At 46.6% G+C, this 23884-nt stretch overlaps 1 protein-coding gene across 1 annotated transcript in view; it reads left to right on the top strand.

Moving 5' to 3' along the window:
* Positions 1–23884, top strand: part of LOC111141029 (SPARC/osteonectin, cwcv and kazal like domains proteoglycan 1) — a 498494-nt gene that overhangs the window by 323795 nt on the left and 150815 nt on the right. The gene's annotated exons all lie outside the window — the stretch shown is intronic.

Consider the following 23884-nt stretch of genomic DNA (forward strand, 5'->3'; position numbering starts at 1 on the left):
TTCTTATCCATCTGAAAAACTGAGGAACGCTGCGGGTTCCTGTTGAAGGCTGGGGCTGCCTCCTGCGGTGGAAAGGGTTTGAGTGCCTTCGCCACTGAATTCCTTGGGAAAGCCCTTTTTCTGTTTTGTTTTGTTTGTTTTAGGAAGTAAAATAGAGAACTTGCAGTTCAAAGGCCAGATGCTCAGACCACTTGCTGGCCAGGGAGCCAGATTGTCTGTGGTGGGTTAATAAATGAGACACACGCAGGGCCCCAGAGCAGCTCCCCTGCTCCTCCTAATGGAATTTTAAGTCACGATAACCTTTCTAATTGGAGGCAAACAGATAACATATTTTTACTAGAAAGGTACGGTGCTTGTCATGTTGTCCTCTCACGAGTTTCTCTTCATAGGAATTGGTTGCTGAGAGTTTGGCAGGTCAGGGAGCGTTCCTGAATGCCTCCTGTGTGCCAGCCTGGGATTTCCCTCTCTTGTCTTCATTTGCTTTCCTTGTGTCATTTGTAAGTTTTTATGATGACCATTTGGAGCCAAGAGTAAGTCGACGCTGTCTAAATGTGAACCCAGGTCTCTGTCCATGGGTTAGAACCGATGAGGACAGTGTCCTTTATTCAGCCCATGTTTGCAGAGCACCCTTCAAAGGCCAGAGTCTGCCCCTTCCCGTCTCTCAGCGCTACAGTGTGGCCCACCTTCTGTGTGGTGGTCGCAAGAAACTTTCCTCCCAGTTCAGTTCAGCAAAGCATTTCTGGAGCAGGTACAGTGGCAGCCAAGGGGAGCACAAGGACAGGTAAGAGTCATTCTTTGCCCTGGAGGAGCTCACGGTCAAGGAGAAGGACGAACCAGAATGGTCAGTAAGTGGCCATGTGACTTGCCAGGCTCGTGGGATTGAGTGTGAGCCCCCGGGGATGCTGTGCAGAGACCAGAATGAATTCAGAGATGGGACAGTCCAGGGGAGAAGCAGAGCACGTGTGCTGGTTCTCTGCGCACGTGGGGGCGGGAGAGGCCGTGGGGAGTAGTCTGGGCTTTGGGGCCACCTGTAGGAGAGCCCCAATCACAGCTGCCTCCTCTGTGCACTTAGGGGACCATCACAGGCTCTCTGAACTTCAAGTGTCATAGCTTCCAATGCTAATGGTAGGAGCGCCCGTAGTAGTCTGCCCACTTCCTAATAAACTGCCCTGCCCTGGGGGGCTTGGATGACAGAATCAGCTTTCAGCACAGTTCTGGAGTCCGCAAGTCAGAGACCAGGCCAGCACGGTTGGCTGTCTTCGTGCCTTGCAGGTGCCCACTTACAACTCTGCACTCACCTGGTCTTGCCTCCGTGCACACAGAGAGCAAGCAAGCGAGCGCCCTTTCTTAAAGGGGACGAATCTCATCATGAGTCCCCCACCCCACTCTCAAAGCCTCCTGTAACGCTACCTCCCCAAGGGCTGATCTCCAAACACAATCATACTGTGTGCACATTAGGGCTTCAGCCCGTGTGACTTTGGAGGGGAACACAGACCAGTCCACAGAAGCACCTCCTTTACTTGGTTGCTGTTGGCTGATGTTTGCAGAGAGTCTAGTGGAGTGCCTGGCATGTGGTAGGTATGCTGGAAATGGGAGCTTCTGGAGTTGTATGGGTGCCTCTCAACTGGAAAGGGCTGTATTGTCTTTGTGGCTGCCTCTCTTACGTGATCAGTATAATGGGGACACCAGCCGAAGGAGAGAAAGATAAAGAACTTGGATTTGGTGTAATAGGTTTGCATCTTGGCCTGGCCAGGTCCTAGCTGCTTGTCCTGGGGTGGCGGCTGAACCTTACTTTTTTGGGCTTAGTGAGATGGGAGAAGTGACTCTTATTTCCCAGACATCTGGCAAGGTTTAAATAAGATAACTTGGGTGACAGCTCCCATGTTTTTAGATATACAGCGGGTGTTGTCTAAATGGTGGCTGAATGAGATTCTTGTGCATTTTTCCATGAAGTGTTCACAGGCCCAGCAGACTTGTTCTGCTTGTGGTCTTAAGTCCCATATTGCCCTGACTTTGCTGCTCTGTATATGGACCTCCTGTCCACAGTGGTTAAGTGGCTGGGCCTAGAGCCGTTGGATGAGCCATCTCATCAAGATGACATTCTTGATAAGATTAAAAAAAAACTTAATCTGGTAGAGAACTAATGACTTGGATCTAATATTCACATAGAAAAATGGGTTATTTTGGATGTTCTTAGTCCCATTAACAAAATTTAATCTAGTGGCGAAAATTTATGGAGCAGCAACCCATCTGTTTTGCCTGATGGTGTTGAAAAGTGCACATGAAGACTTCATATAACCTCCCTGCTTTTCAGAGTTAAATAGCGTACGAACATTTATATTTTAGACAGGGTGGTCCTCGGGCCACGGTGGCTTTTTATGGTCTGTGTGAGCTACATGAACTTGAAATAGATGTTCTGATGACAGTCGAAATTTTCTGAGAAGCTACATTCAACAGAAAGAAATACAACATGTGTTAATGAAAGTAGTTGTGTGTTTGCTCTGTGAGCTTATGGGCAGACTATGGGCCTGCCTTTATGGCTGTGGAAGAGGAACAGGAAGTTGAGAGTCCCACATCGGCCATGCTGACTGGCAGGTCTAAGTGCGAAAAGCTTAGGAAGTCTCGATGCCCTCCAGCCTAGTTGTTAAGAGCTTACATCTTGGTGGCATACAGACCTGTGTGTGAGTTGCTCTAGTTCCGTGACCTTGGACTAATTATTTTGCATCATTGAACCCTAGTTTCTGCGTCTGTAAATTGGGGTAATGATACCTACATCCCAGGGTTGTTAGGAGGATTTAATGAGATGGTTTGTGTGAGTGCATGCTGTGGTAGCCGACATACAGACCCGTGTCGGGGAAATATGGGCTGTGACGATTAGTGCTACTGTTGCATTACTTGGGAATGCATTACTAGGTAATGAGGAGGTAATGCGATGCCCAGTGATCTATGAAAGGTTTAGAGCCTGAAGCAAAGTGTTGCATCATCTTTTTTAGAGGTACTTAGGGAGTTGGCCTTTTTGTAGCTCTTGGAGCCCTGGAGGGGATATTAGGGTACTAGGCTTATTACATTTGGGTCTAGTGTTGGTCTTAGCTTTTCTCCCTTTCCCTAGTGGCCATGACAGCCGCTCTTGCCAAGTATTACCAGAGGCGAAGTCACATGACGGCAGGCACTATGTCTCTCCCATTCACTTTTGTATTTCTGACATCTAAACCAGTGCCTGCCATATAGTAGGTCCTAAATGCTTATCTGTTGCTGAATAAATCCCTTGCCTTCTAGTCTCTAGAATGTGCATTTGATTCCATCCTGGATCAGGAAAGTCTCCCCCCTCCCCGCTTTTTTTAAAGATTTTATTTATTTGAGAGAGAATAAAAGAGTGAAAGAGAGCAGGGGCAAGGGAAAGGGAGAATCCGGCTCCCTGCTGAGCAGGGAACTCAATGCAGATCTCCATCCCAGGACGCCGGGGTCATGACCTGAGCCAAAGGCAGACGCTTAATAACTGAGCCATCCAGGTGCCCCTAGAAGGGTCTCTTCTTACTTCCGATCTCTTTTAATGAATTTAAAGGCTGATGGTGGTTTTGGAAATGTCTCCACTTTTCTCCTCTCCTGGGGATCCGTGTGATGGAGCAGATAGAACTCTGGGCTGGAGGCATGAGACCCAGGTTCTCATGTCAGCTCTGCAGCTAGCTTGCCTGGGAGTCTTGGATATGTTGGGACTTCAGTTCCTCTGTAGTATCATGAGGACATTGGTTTATGTGGTTTCTGGAGGCCCTTCCAATGCTGACATGGGATAGATGTGTTCTCTAGGGACAAAACCCCTGCCCTCCCTTTTTCTTTGGCCCCTATTTCCATGTAGGCTCACTTACTTTTCATCCCTCTTGTATAAATGAACCTGGCCCCGAAGACTGTTTTAAACAGTAGCTGTTACCAATGCACCTTGTATACCTAAGCTTGGGCATCTGCACCTTGGAACTCTTGACATTTGGGGGCAAGATAATTGATTGTTGTGAGGGGCAGTCCTTGTGGATTGTAAAACGTTTAGCACTGCACCCGCCCCCTGCCTACTAAATGCCAACGGTATTGTTGCCTCCCGCCCCGCCCCCCCAGTTGTAACAAGCACTTTGCCTCCAGACATTGCCACGTGTCCCCTGATACGGTGGGTGCATACGTGTATGTATGTGCAGATAATCCCCAATCTAAACACAGATAGTTCTGTAGCATTACTTCAGATGACTTTGTAAACAGACAGAAGATTTTCTTGGGAGACTAAAGCAAATGGGAATAGTCTATCGATCAAAAGCTTCTTTTTCCCTATGGATGGGGTAAAGAAAAGGAAAACCACTACCTTACCAGCTTGAAAGTAAAGATACAAAACTAGCCCAAATAGTGTGTAGGGTTCCCGGAGTCACGCTGCGATCATTCCATGTATCTGGTACCCCCGAAGATGCAAACAGGCAATGGCAATGCTTCGATCTTACTCAGACTGTGATGGTGTTGGGTCTTTTCCTGACATCATGGAAAATGGGTAGAGGTGGCTGTGGATACTTGATGAAAAAAGATAGTTTTTAAAATCTTCCGTCTTGCTCTCCTCTTAGATGTAGGTACATCCTAGGGATTTTTGAATACGAAAGCAGTTTGGAAGGGAAAAAAATTCAGTGGTGCCAGGATGTTATCAATAATGTGCTTATTATAAACTTGTTGGTAATGTTTTGTGAACAGAAGTAGGATACTGGATGCTCCGAGAGAGGTAGAAAATATTTCTAAGACACGGCTCACAGTCTGGTGGGCGACACAAGGAAAAATCAGTAGAAAGATAAATCATGACTAAATTTGTGGATGAAAGCAGTAATGCTTTTACAGCCTAAGAAGTGATTGCCAGTCGGAGCCCAAAGAACTAGAAGCGTGAGCTCAGAGTGACAGGACAGGAAGTCAGCTGTCCTTGGGGAGAGGGTTTCGAGGCTCTGGAGGAACATGGGATACTCTGATGCGTTTTGTCTGAGGCATCTGGAGGTCATTTAGGATCCTGATTTGCTGCATTTGGAAATTGGTGAGTAGCATACTCTTGACATCAAGTGTCGCCTCTATGGTATTTATTCCAGTGGCTTGAGCTCTTCAAAACAGAGGTGATCCCATTTTTGAAGGCTTTTTTTTTCCCCCTCCACATGTAATTTCTGAGGTCGATATTCTTGGAGGTATCTTCCCAACTCAGAACTATCCATTCTCTAGGAATATTTATTTCCACCCAAAAAAAAGGAGAAGAAGAAAGTCCCATGGGTAGGCTCCTGGTGGCCACACTTGCTTTCTGAGACTGGAAACTTTACCTCAGGCCATAGTTGATTGGGTCCAGGTGGACGCCTAATTCTAGTCAGTTCTGATTCTGGGCGGAGAATTTGATCCTAGGACCAAGAGGCACACCAGACTCTTCATGTGCCTGGAACTGTGCCTGTTAATCTGGGAGATGATGTAGCCATCTTGCCCCCATCAAGCCCCCATCACCATGATAAGGTGGTGATTTGCCTCCTCTGACTGAGACCCTGGGTGTTCTGGTCACTGATATCCCTGGACCAGGTTATCCCACACACAGCCATCCTGAGAAGGATGAAGTTTGCCTGGGGGTCTTCTCATGTCCTTTTTCCATTGGCCCTCCCTTGTCACAGTGCCCTCAAGACTCCTGCCCTGTGACACAGCCGATGTCCTCTCTCCACTGACCTTCACAGCAGTGTTCTGTGTAAATCTCAGTACCACATTCCAGGGCTAGGCACAGTGTTATGTCCAGGAAGCAGTTTTCTACGTACAGGCAGTGATGTTGAGGAGAGTCGATTGGCCCCCGTCACTCTGAGCCTTAAGAGCAGTGATGGCTCAGTGTTCACTGGCTTACTTCGGGACTGTTCACTGCCTTGAAAGTGTGGTTTCCAGCCACAGACCCCAGTGACGTTTTCCAGATGCCGTGACCTTGCTCAAGAGTTCTCTGGTAATAGAGCCTGACTCTCACATACCATGGGCAGGGTATGCTAGGCTCATAGAAGCTTTGGAAGCTGGAGTAGAAGACCTGGTTTGGAGCTGGGATGAAGGGAGCACCAGGCAGCTAGGCAGCAGCACACACAGACTAACAATGCCCTCTGCCCTCTCTGCCCTAGGGCCTCTCTTTCGTGGTTTAGTCTCAGGAAGGTCAGTGGCATTGAATGCACAAGGGCAGGAAGAGGAAGGATCACCGGGCACCTAAATCCCATGTCTTTTTAGTGGGAAGGGGCATTCTGAACCACTGGCCCGCCTAGCCTTTGCACAGATTCTTTGTAGGGAAATGGGATGCTGCTAGGAAGGGGGACTGAAGGATTCAAGGTAAAAATTCATTCTGGGTCCTTGACATCACAAAAAAGCACATAAAAATTTGGATGCAGGTTTTAGACCTTCTGAAGCATGTCCACAGACCCCTGGTTAACAACCTTTCATCCAAAGGAATTTGTTCATTCCTATCATTTCTAGTATGAGTGCCCAGGGAATGGAATATCTATGGGCTGGGATGTTGAGAAGATGTTGGTTGCAGACCAAGTGATTAGCAGAAACCTTTGAAGATCAGGAAGCTATGTAAGAGACATCTTTTTCTGCCACTTTGGCATACATGAAGAGGACAGCCCAGCCCTGGGGGAACTACTAGGGAAAGTGGTCCCCTTATTGTCCCTCCACCTGCCCCTACCAGAGTCACCTCTGAGATCTGACCACACTAAGACTGATGTTCAGCACAGTCAAGACTCTTTAAGAAAGAAAGAAAAAAAAAAAAGGCAGAATAAAGCCTGTTAAGAGGGGAAAATTCTCCAGGGCACAGGATTGCTAAATTAATTATGCAGATGTGAAAATTCAAAGGAAGAATAATTAGACAGGCTGTTAAAGCTAAAAAAAAAAAAAAAAAAAAAGTTATCATGTTGTTTGCCAAACACTGAAATACTGTGGACTCAGGAACTGCTTTTAAACTCCAGAAAACTAAACCTTCTGGAACATTCTATGCCAATTGTCTTGGGAGTCTTTGCTAAGTGAAAGAAATATGGAATGTGAATGGTGCAGTTGTTTTATTTTGTGAAGAAAAGATAAATTCTTAGGAGCTCTGTGGGTGGTACGAATGCCAGTGCCTTCAGGCCCAGCAGGCAGTGAACATAGGAGAGAAAGAGGGAGAGAGGAAGGCAAAACACAGTGCACGGGGGGATATGGGAAATGCTGGGGTAAAGCAGGCAGGCAGCCAGCCAGGCATGAATACAAGCCCAAGTGTGGCCAATCTTCCATTTAAAAATAATCCAGAAATGTATACTGGATTTTATGTAATATTTTCTCATTTTTTGCTGCTAGCAAGTTGCAACCATATGGACTGGTCAGAGCACACCTGTAGGGTCATCGGGTTATGTTGACCATAAAAGGAGCATGATGGAAACACCAGTCATGTAGGGTTGTTTCTGGATTCCATGAGATCAGATGGGGTGGGTACTTCCTGGCTCTCAAGGGTCCATCATTGCCACAAGCATAGGGATTGGCCTGATTGAGTTAGCACCCAGAATGATGCCTGCCACCGAGTAGGACTCAATGAGGGTCTGTGCTTCATGAATAAATGAATTACGGAATCTTTGACTACTGTAGAGTCAACCCTATTCTCCTATTGATTCCTTTTATTATTATTATTGAGGAATAGTTGACATGCAATGTTATATTAGTTTCAGGTATACAACAGAGTGAAGCAACAATTCTTTATGTTACTCAGTGCTCACCATGCAAGTGTAGTCACCCTCTGTCACCGTGCAGTGTCACTGAATTATTATTGATTATCTTCCCTGTGCTGGACTTTGATCTCTGTGACTTATCCCTTCTCATCTCCATGACCTATTGATTCCATTTTGAAATCCACAGGGGAGGGGGTTGGTTGCAAAGGAGGTGTGTTCTCTTAAGGACTTGTCCCCTAGGAGATGACTGGGCCACTCTTGGTGGGGATGGGGGTGGGCTGAGATAGTATTCATGGCCTTGGAAGTGCAGAGTAACAGATGCCCTCTATGCACCTCGGACCACAGCCAACCCATCACTTCATTTTTGCAGCCACACTTGACCATTGTTCTGCCATGGCCCCTCCCCACATCTCAGCACACAGGGGTACTTCCGCTGCATCCCTGAATGCTCTCCTGATGTCCCCTACTTTGTAGTCCTGGGGATTTCTACCCTCTCTCTGAAACTTTGTCACTGTCCATTCAGGCCATTGCCAGAAGCCGTAGTGAACTTCGTCTGAAATGTTGGTAACTTCCAATTTAGAAACGAGTTAAAAATCCGGGGCTGCTTCATCAGTCTGTACTCACAGTCCTGGGTTTGGGCATGGCATCCAGTGCAGGAAGTGTTCAGGAGGAAGAGAGATGCCCCATGGGTCTGCCTTTATGCTGGTGGCTTGTGGCGGCTCTTAATCAGCCTCAGGGGCCTCTCTTCTTTGTTGATTGGACAGTCCCGCAAGGAGACCAGACAGTTTCTGTTTATCAGAGGAAGGAACACACCAGCGAAATTTGTTGCCCATTTAAAAAACGATTGGGCAGGAAATGGATACTCTTTGGATTACACGGAAACACATCCCCTCATTAGCTATTTCAGGATCACAGAAGGCCTGATGGCTGCTCCGGTCCCAGCCAGTGGGGTGATCTGCGACCAACAATCTAGGTTACACATTTGCATCCAGAAGGAGTATTGGCAGAAGAGGGACCCTCCTTTAGTTCATTGTTTTCTCCTCCTCCTACCCTGTGGTGTGCATTTCCAGGGCACTGGGTATATCAGTTTGCAACTCAACCTCACCAAAGGGGATGGGGATGAGGGGAGCATCCTGGGTAGGGGAGCTGCCAGCCACCTCCCTGGAGGGCCTACAGCAGAGCGCAGGGCCAAGCTGGCAATGAAGGGGGTGCACTGGAGTCTCCAGGGAAATCGGTATTAGCAGCAAGGCGGTCTCAAGGCCGCATTTTGGCATAGAGTTGACCTGGCAGAGAACTCTGCAGAAGAAGAGAGGTTCGGTTTGGACTGGTGGGTCTCACCAGGCCAGTGGCTGGTTCCTCTGCTGCTCCGTTAGATCTCCACAGGTCTCTGGTGTCTTGGGACTTCTCTAAGGACACACAGCTAAGACTTGGCCTTTCTTAAGTCACGTACTGGTCCCGTCCTAGCCGCGTGTCCTTGAAAAGCCCATGTGACCTCTCAAGACCTGTCTCTTTATCCAACACTCCAGGATCTCTTCCTACCTTGGGGCCTTGGCAGGCCTTCTTCTGCAGTGTTCCTCACCTGATCTGAAGTCTGGCTCTTTCTTGTCAGATCGTAGTTTAATGTCACCTCCTTTAAGGTCTTGCCTGACTACTTCATCCAGTGTGGCTACTCAGGAGCTCTCTACTCCATCACTCTTTTTAAAAATTACCTGCTTAGCTCTTATTATTATCCATCACTTCCTCCTCACCTCCCTTCCTTCTTCATTTCCTCTTGCCCTTCCTTCCCTACCACTTCCCCTCCCCCTCCCCTCCCCCCCCCCCCCTTCCCCTTCTTGTTATCCCTCTACCAGAATATCAGTTCCTTTAAGGACTTGTGTCTTACCTGTCTCTGAATGCCCAGCTTGGCACATAAATGTAGTTTCATAAATGATTGCTCAATTGATGGGTTAAAGTCTTCCCTTTATTAAACATGAACTAGTTGGTCTGGAGGCAAGTGCTTCAGGGACTCTACTAGTTCTGAATCTTTGTGACCTAAAAATTCCCAGCTTATAAGATTCATCTGGAGATAGTATTTGCATAGAGAGTTTAGCCGGGGAACTTGGGGTTCAGAAATGATGAGCCAGACTTGATTCCTATCCTCACAGTGCAAGAGAAGATATAGTGAGTAGGTCCATTAGCTGGGGGCCATTCGTGCAGGCACTCATTCAACGTCTCTTCCTGAGCCCTGTAATAGTTTAGAGGCTGCTTAGGTGAGGGGCTTTCAGTAGTGAGGACAGACCCTCTCTGAGGTCTCCTGAAATTTATAATTGGATTACAACAGACTTAAAGTCACAACACATCTGTGTCACGTACTAGTTACCTGATCTTTGGCTAGTTCTAAATTTTTTTCTTATCTCTCAAGTGGAGATTATTGGTCTCATAAGGCGTTTGTAAGAATGGGGTGGTTCCTGGGGCACCTGGGTGGCTCAGTCAATTAAGTGTCTGCTTTTGACTCATGTCATGATCTTGACTGTGATCGAGTCCAGAGTCAGACTCCCTGCTCAGCGGGGAGTCTGCTTCTCCCTCTCCTTCTGCCCCTTCCCCCTTCTTGTGATTGCTCTCTCTCAAATAAATAAAATCTTAAAAAAAATAAAAGAATGGGATGGTTCATTGTATTGGACACAGCAGTCTAGGCTCTAGAGGCATGAAAACAAATGAAGACTTTGAGAGTTTGTGAGTCATCCAGTGTAACTGAAGGTAGGGTAAATCTTGGAGGATGAGGAGGAGACAAGCTGAGAATAGGAGTCAAATTCTGGAAAGGAAGGCTAAGGCCCGACTATGGAAGACTGAGTCATGAAGCTCTTTTTAAAAATGAGTTTTAACTGACATGCAATATTATGTTAGTTTCAGGTATATAATATAATTCAATATTTTTATACATCATGAAATACCTCATAGATCTAGTTGACATTTGTCACTACACAAAGTTATTACATTATTGACTATATTCCCTATGCTGTAATTTTCATCCTCATGGCTTATTTAATAAGTGGACGTTTGTACTCTTAATCCTCTTCACTTGTTTGCCCTGTCCCCTCACCTACCTCCCCTCTGGCAACCACCAATCTGTCCTCTATATTTATGAGTCTCTTTCTGTTTTTTTGTTTTTTTTTTAATTTGTTTTGCTTTTTATATTTCACATGTAAGTAAAATCACTTGGTAGTTGTCTTTCCCTGACTTAATTCACTTAGCGTATGCTGTCTGGGTCTGTGTTGATACAACTGGCAAGATTTACTTCCTTTCTATGGTTGAGTAATATTCCTCTGTGTGCGTGTCTGTGTGCGTGTGTGTCTGTGTGTACACCATCTTTATCCATGCATCCATAGATAACCACTTAAATTATTTCCATATTTTGACTCTTGGAGATAACGCTGCAGTGAACATGAGGTTGCATATGTCTTTAAAATTACTTTTTTATTTTCTTTGGATAATTATCCAGGCATGGAATTGCTGATTCATATAATAGTTCTGTTTTTAATTTTTTGGGGGGAGCCTCCATACCGTTTTCCACAGCGGATGCACCAGTTTGCATTCCCACCAACAGTACATGAGGGTTTCCTTTTCTCCACATCCTTGCCAACACTTGTTTCTCTTTGTTTGCTTTGATAATAGCCATTATGACAAGTGTAAGGTTATATCTCATTGTGGTTTTGAGTCGTATTTCCCTGAGCCTCTTTGCATGTACCTGTTGGCCATCTGTATGTCATCTTCAGAAAAATGTCTTTTCATGTCCTCTGCCTGTTTTTTTTAATTGAGTTGTTTGAGTTTTTTGTTGTTGTTGTTATTGAGTTTTATGAGTTCTTCATGTATTTAAGATATCAACCCCTTATAAGATGTATCATTTGCAACTATCTTCCCCCAATCAGTAGGTTTCCTTTAACAGTCTCATCTCCCATTCAGGCAGCCTACTGAATGGGAGCTAAAACTCGTCTTAAAAATATATATGAAATTTACAACCCATAAATTTCATGAAAACGAGGACATTATTCTCACTCCTTTAGTGAAAGAAACGTTGCAGCCATTCTAGTATCCAAAGATGATTATCTCTCTGCTCTGTTTTACCTGCTGGGTACTCAGCATTTATTGCTAAAGAATGAAAATGAAAGATTTTACTCCTTGTGTTTATTCCATGTTTGTCTTAGGAAACCTCACAGGTGCTTTTTCATTATTTATTGTTGAATCTGTCTTCCATGTGCAGTTAAGACCTGATTTATGTTTTATATTAGCAGTATAGTCTTTATCTTAGAGTAATGGAAGGGAGGTAATTGGCCATTGAGGGACACACTGGTGAAGAGAAAGGCAGACAAGAGAGCTGGTTATAGGCCAGGTTGAAACTAACTTGCTTAGCTGATTTGGATGCGCATGGATAGTATTTTAGCAATGATTGAATAAGGTGGGACACAAAAACAAAGGAACAAGAATATGCAAGACTTAAATGATACAGATTTACTGAATCCTGCATTGGGAGATACAGCCATTCTTCTCTCAGTTTGAAGTGCTCTCTAATAGCTTAGAAGGTGCCCAAAGAAATCCCTGTTCCAATCAGCACTAACTTTGCCATGACTGCTTCAATGTTATCAGTTAAGGAATGGAATTTAATAGCCTTGGGAACCATCCCACGGAAGCAGAAATGAATCTGCCCAATTGGAGAAAGAAAGGACTTGGAAATGTGTAGTCTCTGATTACCCATTTATAAAGCTGGAGCCAAGTGTTTCTAAAAAATTAACAGTGGGAGGGATGAAAGTCGTAAAAGCTTTAATTTTGATATTCATACCTAGGGAGCCACAAATGCTTTGTAACTCTTTTGTAAACCTCACCCAGTGCTTGGCACATTGAAGGCTCTCAGAAAAGCTTTGGATTATGCAGGATCGGTTCTCTGAAAAATCCTGGGGCCTTTCACCAGTGGGACTAAGATCCCTGGGAACAGATGCCTGGGGAGTCTGTTCCAGGGTGGGATACAGTTTTGATTCACGAGCTTCAGCTGGTCCTGCAAGAGTGAAGAATTTACTTATGAAAGTTCTTTGAATGTACTTTTCCTGCTATTGATTTTCCATCATAGATATCAGTACCCTGGAGAGATCTCCGCTTCATTCTTAGGACCTTTTAAACTTGGTGAACACTTTCAACACTTCTGAAACTTTTCTACCAGAGAGCCTCTGAGGACAGGCTAGAACAAGCATCTATCATGAGGTTCAGGGGACAGAACCTACTGAGAGCACATACAATTCTGGAGTCTCGTTATACAAATTTAAATGAAGTTTGTATTGTGTTCTCTAGTAGACTGGTGATTGCCTTAATACTTTAAAAAAAGTTTTAGGGGTGCCTGGGTGGCTCAGTGGGTTAAGCCTCTGCCTTCGGCTCAGATCATGATCTCAGGGTCCTGGGATTGAACCCCACATCGGGCTCTCTGCTCAGAGGGGAGCCTTCTTCCCCCTCTCTCTCTGTCTGTGGCTCTGCTTACCTGTGATCTCTCTCTGTGTGTCAAATAAATAAATAAAAATCTGAAAAAAAAAAAGTTTTAAATCGCTTACCCCCCTAGGAAAATAGATGCTGCAGGGATATTCACTATAGATTTTCATTCTCCTTGGCTTGCTCTAGTCTGAGAAGCAAGAACTAGGTTAGATTTTGTAAAACAGGAAAAGGAGACGGGGCTGTAGTAGACACATAGGGAGTGGGACTGTTTTGCCTTCTCATACTGATTTTTGGACTTATAAGGGAGGTGGCCGGTGAGTGAGCGTCACACTGCCTCACTAGAGCTCTGGGCTGAGGTTCTGCTTCTCACGATGCCACATTACAGAAGTGACTGCCTCATCTCAGGCTCCTAGAGGTCCTTTAAACGTCCCCGTGTCTAATTTGGGGCAGTATTTCCCTGCAGACTTTATTGTTCTGGTTTCAGTTAACATCTGTCCATGACAAGCTTTATAAGACAGGGCAGAAGCAGTCAGATGGACAGCCTCTGGCTAAGGATTGGAAGGCACAAAACTTGGGCACAAAGCCTTCCTTGCTAAACCCTGCTGCCCATTTGTACCCAGCACACCTCATGTTCTCTGCACTCGTGCCCTTGTCTGCTTGGATCAACAGTGTTTGCCAGATTCTTCATCCTTAGTTGTTGTGCCCCCTGCCAACATTTAATTGGTGGTGCCTGAATGTAGGCCTCAGAATACCTTAAGACTCAAATTCCATGACTTTCCAATAGAGACTTTTCAAAGCCCAAAATACCTTCTCTCAAAACAAACAAAACAAAGACTGTGACCATGTAGGTTTGTTGACAAGGCTTTGTTTGTACTTACTGCAGGTAATTTTGAGCAAAAAAAAAAAAAAAAAAGGTTTTTGTTCTTCACTCCCAGACCTAATCATCTCTGAGATGAGACAAGGCAGAACACAGCTCTGCTAGAGATGCATGAACTCCTTAGTTGTCATATGGTGGGTCCAGCAGTGGTATGGGTCTGGTTCCTCAGCACACGTTTTCTGGATAAAGGAGACCCCGAGTCTAATGATCAACGAGAAATGTTGAAGTTTCTCTTTGTACAAGGAGGTATTCCATTTGAAATTGGAAGGACTGAAAAGCACTGTAGCTCCAGGATCTTTTTAAAATTAAATTAAATTTAATTAAATTTAGCTCAACTTATTTCTCATCACGATAAGTGTACTCTTTAATCCTCATCACCCATTTTACCCATCCTGCCTCCCACTTCCCCTCTGATAAACATCCGTCTGTTCTCTATAGTTAAGACTCTTATTTCTTAGTTTCACTCTCTCTTTTATTTTTTCTTTGTTCCTTTGTTTTGTCTCTTGAATTCCATGTGTGGATGAGATCGTATGGTATTTGTCTTTTTCTGACCTCTACTGTCTCTTCTCTAGCTCCATCCATGTTTTTGCAAATGGCAACTCTTTATTATTTCCTATGACTGAATAATATTTCATTGTATGTGCATACCACATCTTTATCCATTCATCTCTCAGTGGACACTTGGGCCGCTTCCATGGTTTGGCTATTGTAAATAATGCTGCAATAAACATAGGGCTGGATGTATACCTTTGAATTAGTGTTTTTGTGTTTTGGGGATAAATATCTAAATATTTATTGAATAAATATTTAGATATTTGAATGATATCTTATTGAATGATAGGGTAGTTCTATTTTTAATTTTTTGAGGAAGCTCCATACTGTTTTCCAGAGTTGCTGTACCAGCTTGCATTCCCACCGACAGTGCAAGAAGGTTCATTTTTCTCCACATCCTCGCTAGCATTTTTCTCTTGTGTTTTTTATTTTAGCCATCTCACAGGTGTGAGTTGGTATCTCACTGTGGTTTTGATTTGCATGTCCCTGATGCCGAGTGAGGTTGAGCATCTTTTCGTGTGTCTGTTGGCCATCTGGATGTCTTCTTTGGAGAAATGTCTCTTCATGTCTTCTGCCCAGTTTTTGACTGCCCTGGTATCTTGTGTCTCTGAAGTGTGTAGGGTTCCTTGCTCTCCGTGTATATCCACTTTCCATATTTGAAGAGCGAGCTAAAAGAGCGGTGAGGGTAACTGAACACGCGCCATGTGGCGGGCCTTGTGCTGGGCAACCTTCAGGCATCAGATCCTCACAGTACCCAAGTGAAGTAGATCGCTTCATCTGCATTTGAATCCTAAAGAGTGACCCAATTGGACCACATAGGCAGGAAGTGGCATAGTTGTGCCTCTCCTCTTAAACCCCTCACCTCTTTGATCCAAATCTGTAGGTGCTTTTCTTCTGGAAGGACTATTTTTTTTTTTTTTTTTTAATTTGTGGAGTTTCTGTATTTCCCTATTCTTACATGGTCAACTGTTAGGACTGCTGAAATCATGACAGAGCCATGTTCACCAGCACAAAGGAGTTCGTTCTTTGTGAAAACCTTCATGTTTTATAGGAATTTTAATGGTATTAAAAAGTAGAGGTACAGGGGCGCCTGGGTGGCTCAGTGGGTTAAAGCCTCTGCCTTCAGCTCAGGTCATGATCCCAGGGTCCTGGGATCGAGCCCCACATCGGGTTCTCTGCTCAGCAGGGAGCCTGCTTCCTCCTCTCTCTCTGCCTGCCTCTCTGCCTACTTGTGATCTCTGTCAAATAAATAAATAAAATCTTAAAAAAAATAAAAACATAGACTTAATGAGCTACAAGACTCTTTTAAGTATACCCTTTTCTTGGTAATACTTTTTATTGTGCTTTTTCTGTATTCTTATTTTCCTAGGTTATAGAACTGGTCTTGGATATTTTCAATAATTCTCTCTCCTTTCTTCATAAATGTTCTCTGAACAATTTCTGCCAATTACCATGAAGTAATACCCGAGGACCTTTACCGTTAAAACATGTTAATGCATTCTGGCCATTCTGATGGATGGGAAGGTTAAGACTTCTCTGTAGATGGTGTCTTGTCCCTCCACAGAGAACTGAGGTCGTGTGCAGGTCCTGTTGCTTGAGCTGGTCATCCCAAACCATGTTGCTCAGGGGGTCGTGCATCTCCTCATCAGTGATGTGGGCCATAGATTGGCTTCATAGAATACCTCACAGAAGGAACCACAAGGCTCACCTGGTCCGTATTGTTTTTTAAACCAGAAAGAATGTTAAGTTCTCTGGGCATGAGCATCACCTTGAAAAGAAACTTTGACTCTCATATTCATTGTCAAAGTGCTGTCAGCTTACTCAAATGTACAACATTCTGGCTTTGCCTTCTGATAGTACAATGTTTTCTTCATAGTAAGAAATTCTTAGTGGGAGATCCCAGGGACGAATGATTTTTGGGCGAGGGGGACAGAGGGATTCAACATACTGCTGCTTGGTACTGTAGTTGTCACCTTTATCCCTGTCACATGAGTGGCCTAGTGGCTTTGGGCATTGGCCTTGGCGTGAGACTCCTGTAGTTTCAAGCCCAGATGTAACCAGCTGTGTGAACCAGAGACAGGTTACTTACCATTTGGTGTCAGTTTCCTCGTTGGTAAAGAGATACGAACTAATCTCTGCCTCCATGTCTTCACTGGTTACGTAGAATAATAGTACATTATTCTACAAGTTGGTAGATGTCACCGTCACTCTTGTCAATCCCCTAAATGGATGCTGCATTGTGTCATAAAATGCTCTCTCTCCCTTTCTTTCCACTTAGTTCTCCCATCTGCTCCCCTCTATCCTCCTTTTCCCCATCCCATTTCATAGGGAGATCAGTTTTTTGGCAGAAACACAGTGGGGGTCCTTGTCTTTACCATCCCAGAGCAGCTGGGGAGCAGAGGAAGGTATACGATGATAGCTTTGAGAAGGGGGGGATTGGCTGGCCAGGCTCCTAGAATTCTGTGGCTTGTGATTCTCTGGAGCCTATTTCCACTGCTGCTCTAGTAGACTTCTCTTAATGCATTCTTTTCTAGTGATCAGAACTTGTAAAACAGCTGTGTCGCACTTACCAGTGGTTGCTTATAATGTCTCGTTTTGCACATGACCTGAAAGGTGGAGAAAGCCCTTTTTAGCCAGGCGTGGGGCATCCTTAACTTTTACACCTGGGAGGCAATTGCAAATTCTCATAGGGCTGGATACTTGTTCTTGCTCCCAGCAATGGTCCTGACTTCATTGTTGCCTTGCTGTCAGCACAATTCTCCGAGAACCAGGAGACTGCTTTTTTTGCAGGTGGTGTTTATAAACCCATCAGTGACAGGCTACAGCAGTGGTGTTGGCCCCGGGGCATAGGGAGTCTAAATTCATTCACAGATTATTACAGGGAGAGCTATTACAGGGAGAGCCCCAGGAGGGAGAGGCCAGTGGAGAAACAGAGAGTTCTGCTCTGTGAGTGGGTGGAGGCTAGGACTTCGTGGGCAGAGGGACTTCTTAGGCAGGAGAGCAGAGGGAAAGAGATCTCCCTTAGAAGCAAACAGACTGGGTTTTTGAGTACTGGCTTTGCTATTTATTAGCCATACAGTGTTGGGAAATTACTCTGCCATTTCAAATATTTTAACATGCTTTTTCACTTAATTTGTTATAAACATCTACCTGTATTAGTATGTACTGATCTACTTCCTCTTTTATAATATCTGGGCAAGATTTCATGAAGGCATGTCTTGTAATTGAGGTAGCTGTTTCCCTATAGATGGTGATATGGACTGAATGTTTTGTATGTTGAAGCCTTAACCCTCTGAGGGCTGTATTTGGAGGGGAGGATCCTCTAAAGACCTAAAGAAGGTTAAATAAGATCATCAGGGTAGGGCCCAGGTCCTCTAGCATAGGTGTCTTTGAGTTGCTCTGTGTGTGCCCTGAGAAAAGGCCATAAAGACAGAATGAGAAGGTGCCCATCTATCCGGAAGACAGGAAGAAGCTCTCACAAGAGCCTGACCCTGATGGCAGCTTGATCTCAGATTCTCCTGCCCCCAGAACTGTGAGAAATCAAAGTCTGTTGTCCAAGTCACCCAGGCTGTGGTATTTCGTTAAGGTACCCAAGGCGGGTAAAGGAGATGGACATTCAGGTTGTTGAGTTTCCCTTACCGTAGACCATTAAGATGTACATGTTTGCCTAACGTGCTGACTTGCTGGCTCATAGGATATTTCTTTTTCTCTCTCCTTGCCTTTAAATTCTAGAATTTTCATATGTACCAAAAAGTTGAGGGAGTAATATACTGCCCATCCACCTGTATTTAACAATTGTTAGCATTTAGGGATGTGGCAGATTAATTGCCAATCCCTCCAAAAAAGGCTGTTACCAGCTTATACCACCCTAGCCCCTACCACCCACCACACACACACACACACACACACACACACACAGAGTGTAAGAGAGAGGATGCTTTTAGTTTTAACACAAAGAAGAGTGTTCTCAGCTTCTCGGTTTGGAGGGGAAAGAAAATCTCTCTTCTCAGGAGGGGTGCTTTTGGTCAGATGCAGCTTTTTATCTTTTGCTCCTTTGTCCTAATCAGCCCCTGTCCCCACCCACTGCCATTCCGCCATCTTGGGCACACAGGGTCACCCGTCTCTACCACTCAGCTGCCTGGCTGACTTAGCCGCATAGCCCGTGGGCCCCTTGGTTCAGACTCTGATGAACATGGCCGGTGCCTTGCAGGGAAAACTGAAACCGGTGACAGAGGTCTTCCCAACGGCCATTCTTGTCTGGTTCTGGCACAGTTCCGTGGGCAGAATCTTCTCTTTTGTATTCTGTGAGGCTCTGCCCCTCCATAGAGCAGAGGGGAAGCAAGACGCAGGCACAGGTTACCATGGGGACAGACAAGCTGTAATAAATGTTTGGCATCTTAGCTTGACGAGGTTTTCGCAGTTTGGAGTCATTTCTTTGTCATCCATCCATTAAGTCACTCCTAATGAATCACTGGGAGCGTCTGCTCTTCAGATGAACCGCGGCTGAGCGTGATTCAGGCAGAGAGCAGCCTTCAAAGCAATGAGGAGACAGCAAACATTCATTAATTTGTCAACTTTTTGTAAATTGAGTGGCCTCTTGTCTGTGGAAGTTTCCAGGAGTTACCGACATGGACCACAAGTTCATATGGCTGTTTGAGATGATGTCTTGGCTCATTTGACTCAACGGGTAGGCTTGTTGCCTCCCAGGATCCTGTGTGGCTTTGAGTCCCCGGAGGTTCCTCACAGGAGGAAAGAGGGCTCTGAGAGGTGGCCACAGAGACCTCCACCCTGATACCCCTTCTTCTTTGGAGGCCCAAAGTATGCAGCTTGTCTCTTCTTGACAAAGGGCTACTTGGGCTGAAACGGGTGTACCCCCTCTCCACTCACGTCAGTGTGGGAGGCTGGGTTCTGCCGTGTGCATCTCCCTGCAGCACTTGTAGGGCCGCGGTCCTCTGGAGTCCTCCCTGTGCTCTCAAGGCCCTTCATGGTGATGCTGCCGCTCTCTCCTGCTGTGTCATCTACCAGCCCTGCTCCAGCCCGTCAGGAGCCCAACGAAACACTTCCGTTCCCCAGACTCGCCTTGATCTCTCTGGCGAAGAAAGGCGCCTCCTACCTGGAATGTTCTTTTTCATCCTATCGCCGGGCTTGAACCCATTTTCCATAGATGGCTGTCTGTCAAGGAAGTCTCACTCGCCGAAGGTCCGGGCGAGGTCCTGCACCTCTCCCCTACCACACTGAACTTCGCCTCCTGTTGCTGGCCTCCCTGAGAGCTGCGAAGCCCTGGCGGCAGGAATGTGGTCCTGCTCCCTCTGGAGGTGCCAGCCTCCAGCCTGCACAGAGCAGAGACTCTGTGGGTGTTAATGGAATAGATACATGTGTGTGTCAGTGCCCCAGGTACCTCTCAGGGATTCTCTGGCCAATGAACAAAATGGAACGTGCCCTCCTTTCAGCAGCTCTAAGGGGGTCTCCCGCTCCACTTTCACGGGGGTTCTGGGCCTCTGTCTGTGAGCTTATGTGATATGCCCTCAGACAGCAAAAAGGCTTGGTTCTGGATTTTCAAAATCAATGTAGCTAATTAAAAAGTAACTCGAACTGGAAAACAAGTTTAGAAACAATTAAGATAATTAAAATATCACAACCTTAATTGAGACCAAGCCCTAAGCTTAAAAATGAAAATGAACTAAAAAAAAAAAAAAGACACGAAGCCTATAATGAACTTGCTTTCAAATTCAGTGTTTTCCAGCTTACTACATCTCTCTTGAAATTAATTTGTTCCTCTTTTCTTCTTAGAAAACAATTTCTGTAAAAATTATGAAACAAATTAATCGGGCATGTGTTCTGTGCCAGCTGACCTTTGATTGGTGTTGGGAAATGGGCAGGAGAGAGGACACGGAGCACTCGTGGGGGAGCGCTCTGGGTCAGGGACACTGGCCTCGTGTGGGCCTCAGAAATCTTGAGGGGAGCGGGACTGGGGCAGGCGATCCAGGACTCTGCCATCCTGTGGGCAGTGCTACGTCCTGTTGTCAAGCCTGTGGTGGGAGAGGGAGAAACTTGGAACACAGGCTCCTGAAATCATTAGCCCCTTGACAAGGAAGCTTCTAGGCCTGCTCCCGGTTATCACTAACACTCAGCTCTCTCTCCCTGCCTCTTTCCCTGAGCAATTTCCCTGTCCCTTATTAAAGGGCCTCTCAAATGCCACTTACTATTCTGATCTGTTATCGTTCCCTTTACAAAGTGGAGCCACATAGCCCTGTCCACTGCGGCTGTCGGCTGCTCTCCGGTGTCACCGCGGACGCTGGGGTTCCTCAGAAAAGCACAGCTGGGAGGCCGCGTTTAAAGGCAGATGACACACTCCCTTCATCATCCTCATCCCCTCTTAATCTCAGCGTTGCTGTTTTTCAGACACAAAATGCACCGTGGTGATTAAAATGAACACCGACAGCTTGATTTATTACTGTTTTGTTCTGCAAAGTTCATTTACTCAAAATAATTCGCATACATGTTTGAAGTATTCAGACCCTGGTAATTAATTTTTAGCAGACTTTATTTCTGTATGCAAACTGTTAAGTATGTGTATGGAGTTAAGGGACTGGTTTTCACTGAGTAGTCTTTATGGTTGGATTTTGGGTTGTTTGTTTTGAAGAAATGCCGGCTTCGTGAATTAGAGGAGTGGTGATTTATAGTTGTTTGCCATGTGCCAAGGCTGCAGAAAGAAAACTGGCCAAATCAGTGGTCTGTGTTGTTAGCTGGACGGTTGCCGCCTTCAGAGGCAGCAGACAGAGAGGGCAGTTGCCCAGGGCCGGACACCTCACCTTCCCGGGAAGCCCTGGGGCTGTCAGGCCGTGGTTCTGGCCTGGGCACACCGGATTCCCTAGCTGTCCTTGAGTTAGACCCTTGAGCCTCTTTCTGCCCTGAGGGCCTCCCAAGAACCTGGTGCACTTGGGCTCTCTACTTGGTGTGAGGTGTGGCCCCAAGGTTAAGTCCTCACGGGAGATCCTAGGTGATTCTCACCCTCCTGGCCTCTGAAGGTGAGATGTTTGTGTTCTGGAGTCAGCTGGTCGGGTGTGACATTCCCTCTGCACTGCTCATCCGCTCATCCGTGACTCCTCTTTAAGACCTTCGTTTGTAAAATGGGCACATTACCAGCAGCCGCCTCTTTGGGTGGTTTCGAGAATTACACATGGTAATCCAGTTAGAGGGCTTGGTTCATGGCCCACATGTCTGAAGCCGTGGGTAAATGTCAAGCTATTCTTGTTAGTACGAAGTCGTCTTACTCATTCTGCGCACACAATGCTCAAAAAAGGAGCAAACCCCTACAAGTGGTGTAACCTAGACAAGGTCCGTTTTACACACTCGCAAATATGAACTCGTGGACTCCTCCTGACAACCCAAACAACAGCAGACGGCATTATCCACCCCGTGTAGAAGGGGAAACTGAGGCACGGGGGAGCCGCAGAGCTGGCATTCAGACTCGGAAATACGGGGCCTGGAGCCTGCTCTTCCGTACTTGGTGCAGCTCACCCAGTCGCTCTGAGATGGCACCATCCATGGAGGTCATCTGGGCCGCAGTGTGGACGTGGATGTCTGTGGAGTTGCCTGCAGAGAGAAAGAGAACCCCGGGTCTGGCCCTGAAGCGGGTCCTACAGTACTCCAGATTTTGCTATGCATCGCCCTGTCGGTTTCCACCTTGGCCTCACACTCCAGTGAAAATCCCCGGGGTTCTGCAGCACTGAGCCCCTGTCAGGGAAATGCTGAAGCTGGTACCTCAGCGGGGGCTGCCTGTGGTCCTGTCCCTGAGTTCCTGGAGCTCCCTAATGTCTGACTTTCTCCTGTGGTGAGGAGGGCCCCACAAAGGATTGGCACGGTGGTCATCAGTGCTTGTCCCGTAGTCATTCTGCAGGTGGGCTTAATTTTGCGTGAGTCTTGGAAAGCAGGTCAGAGTTGGTTGGGCGGCCACTCTAGGGTTGGGGGTGTGAGACATTGCCCAAGGAGGAGGCCAGTGGCCTGAGGCCGTGCCAGCCTCCTGGCTTCTCAGGTGGACATCCTGAGGACGAGGAGCATTCCACCTAGGACTGGGAAGACTTTGCTGTGAGTTTCCAGAAGGCCCAGCCTCCGGGGACTCTGCGAGCAGACACAGGCTCCCCCCACCCGCCCCCGCCCCGTCGTTTGCCTGCCGGATGCAGCCCTTAGCTGAAGAGTTCAAAGCGAACACCCTGTCCCTGGGGCTTGAATTAGCCTCTTTTATTGTCCTGCAGCTCATTTCCCCCTGCTAAGCTTCAGGCAGGCAGACAGTCCCTTGGGGAGTAGGCTGTGCCGATGACTCCCTGGGGACCAGGACCCCGGTCTTGTTGCTGACTTGACTGGCCAAACCAATGTACCCTGCCGGTGTGGACGGCAGCCGAGGCTGCTGCAGCGGAGCGAGCCTCCCCAAGCTGTTCACGCAGCACAAAGGCCTCTGAGTCTTGTGGGTTCCCATCCCCCGAGACATACCCCGCAGCCGTGGCCTTTGGAGGGAGGTGGTCTTGAGACTGGGAGTCTGTGCAGGCTGAGAGGAAACAGGACTTCTCTAAGCGTAAGGGTTTCATGGTCACCAAGGGACCCAGCCTGTGGAGGGGACCATGGCATTTCTCTGGGCAGGTGTTCTGTCCCTGCTTGGGACGCCCATTGGTGTAACCGCCTATCTGTGTGGGGAGGACATGGGGCAACGTCCCCTCCTCTGGCTGCGGAGAGAAGTTATGAAGGATTTACTGCCTAAATAGGCTTTCGGCCTGGAACTGGGAGATGGTACGATTGTTTTTGTTTTGCAGAGAATCCCCTACGGCCTCTTCTCTGCTCTGAGCATCTGAGGAACGTGGGTTCCTCAGCTTGCTGAGCACGGATGAGCCTGGGGCCGGCTGCTCAGCCGGTTCTGGGAGACTTTGCGGTCGAGGAACTGCTGCTGTGGGAGACCCTCTCTCCCTCTCTCCACTGCCTGGGTTGAATCGACATCCCCTCCCTTCCCCCTGTCATCCCCACGTGCAGGCCACACTTACTCTTCAGGGGAGTGGGGGGAGTGTCTTGCCGGTGGCCCAGATGTGCCTCCCTGTGCTGGCGTGTACTGGTCTTCATGCCTTGACTGCCGCCCCACTCTGCTCCTCCGTCAATATCCAGTTCACATACTAATGCTTCATTAATCCGTGTCCCAGAAATTGATCTCTATTTTTCTCTCGAGCTCTGTTATCATTTTATATGCCCGGCAGGGCCCTTATCTCCTCCCGCCTTGCACGATAAATATTTATGTGTCAGCTTGTCCCCCTCCTTATTA

This window comes from Enhydra lutris, unplaced genomic scaffold (assembly GCF_002288905.1).
Source record: "Enhydra lutris kenyoni isolate GAN:26980312 unplaced genomic scaffold, ASM228890v2 scaffoldscaffold5, whole genome shotgun sequence".
Lineage (NCBI taxonomy): Eukaryota > Metazoa > Chordata > Mammalia > Carnivora > Mustelidae > Enhydra > Enhydra lutris.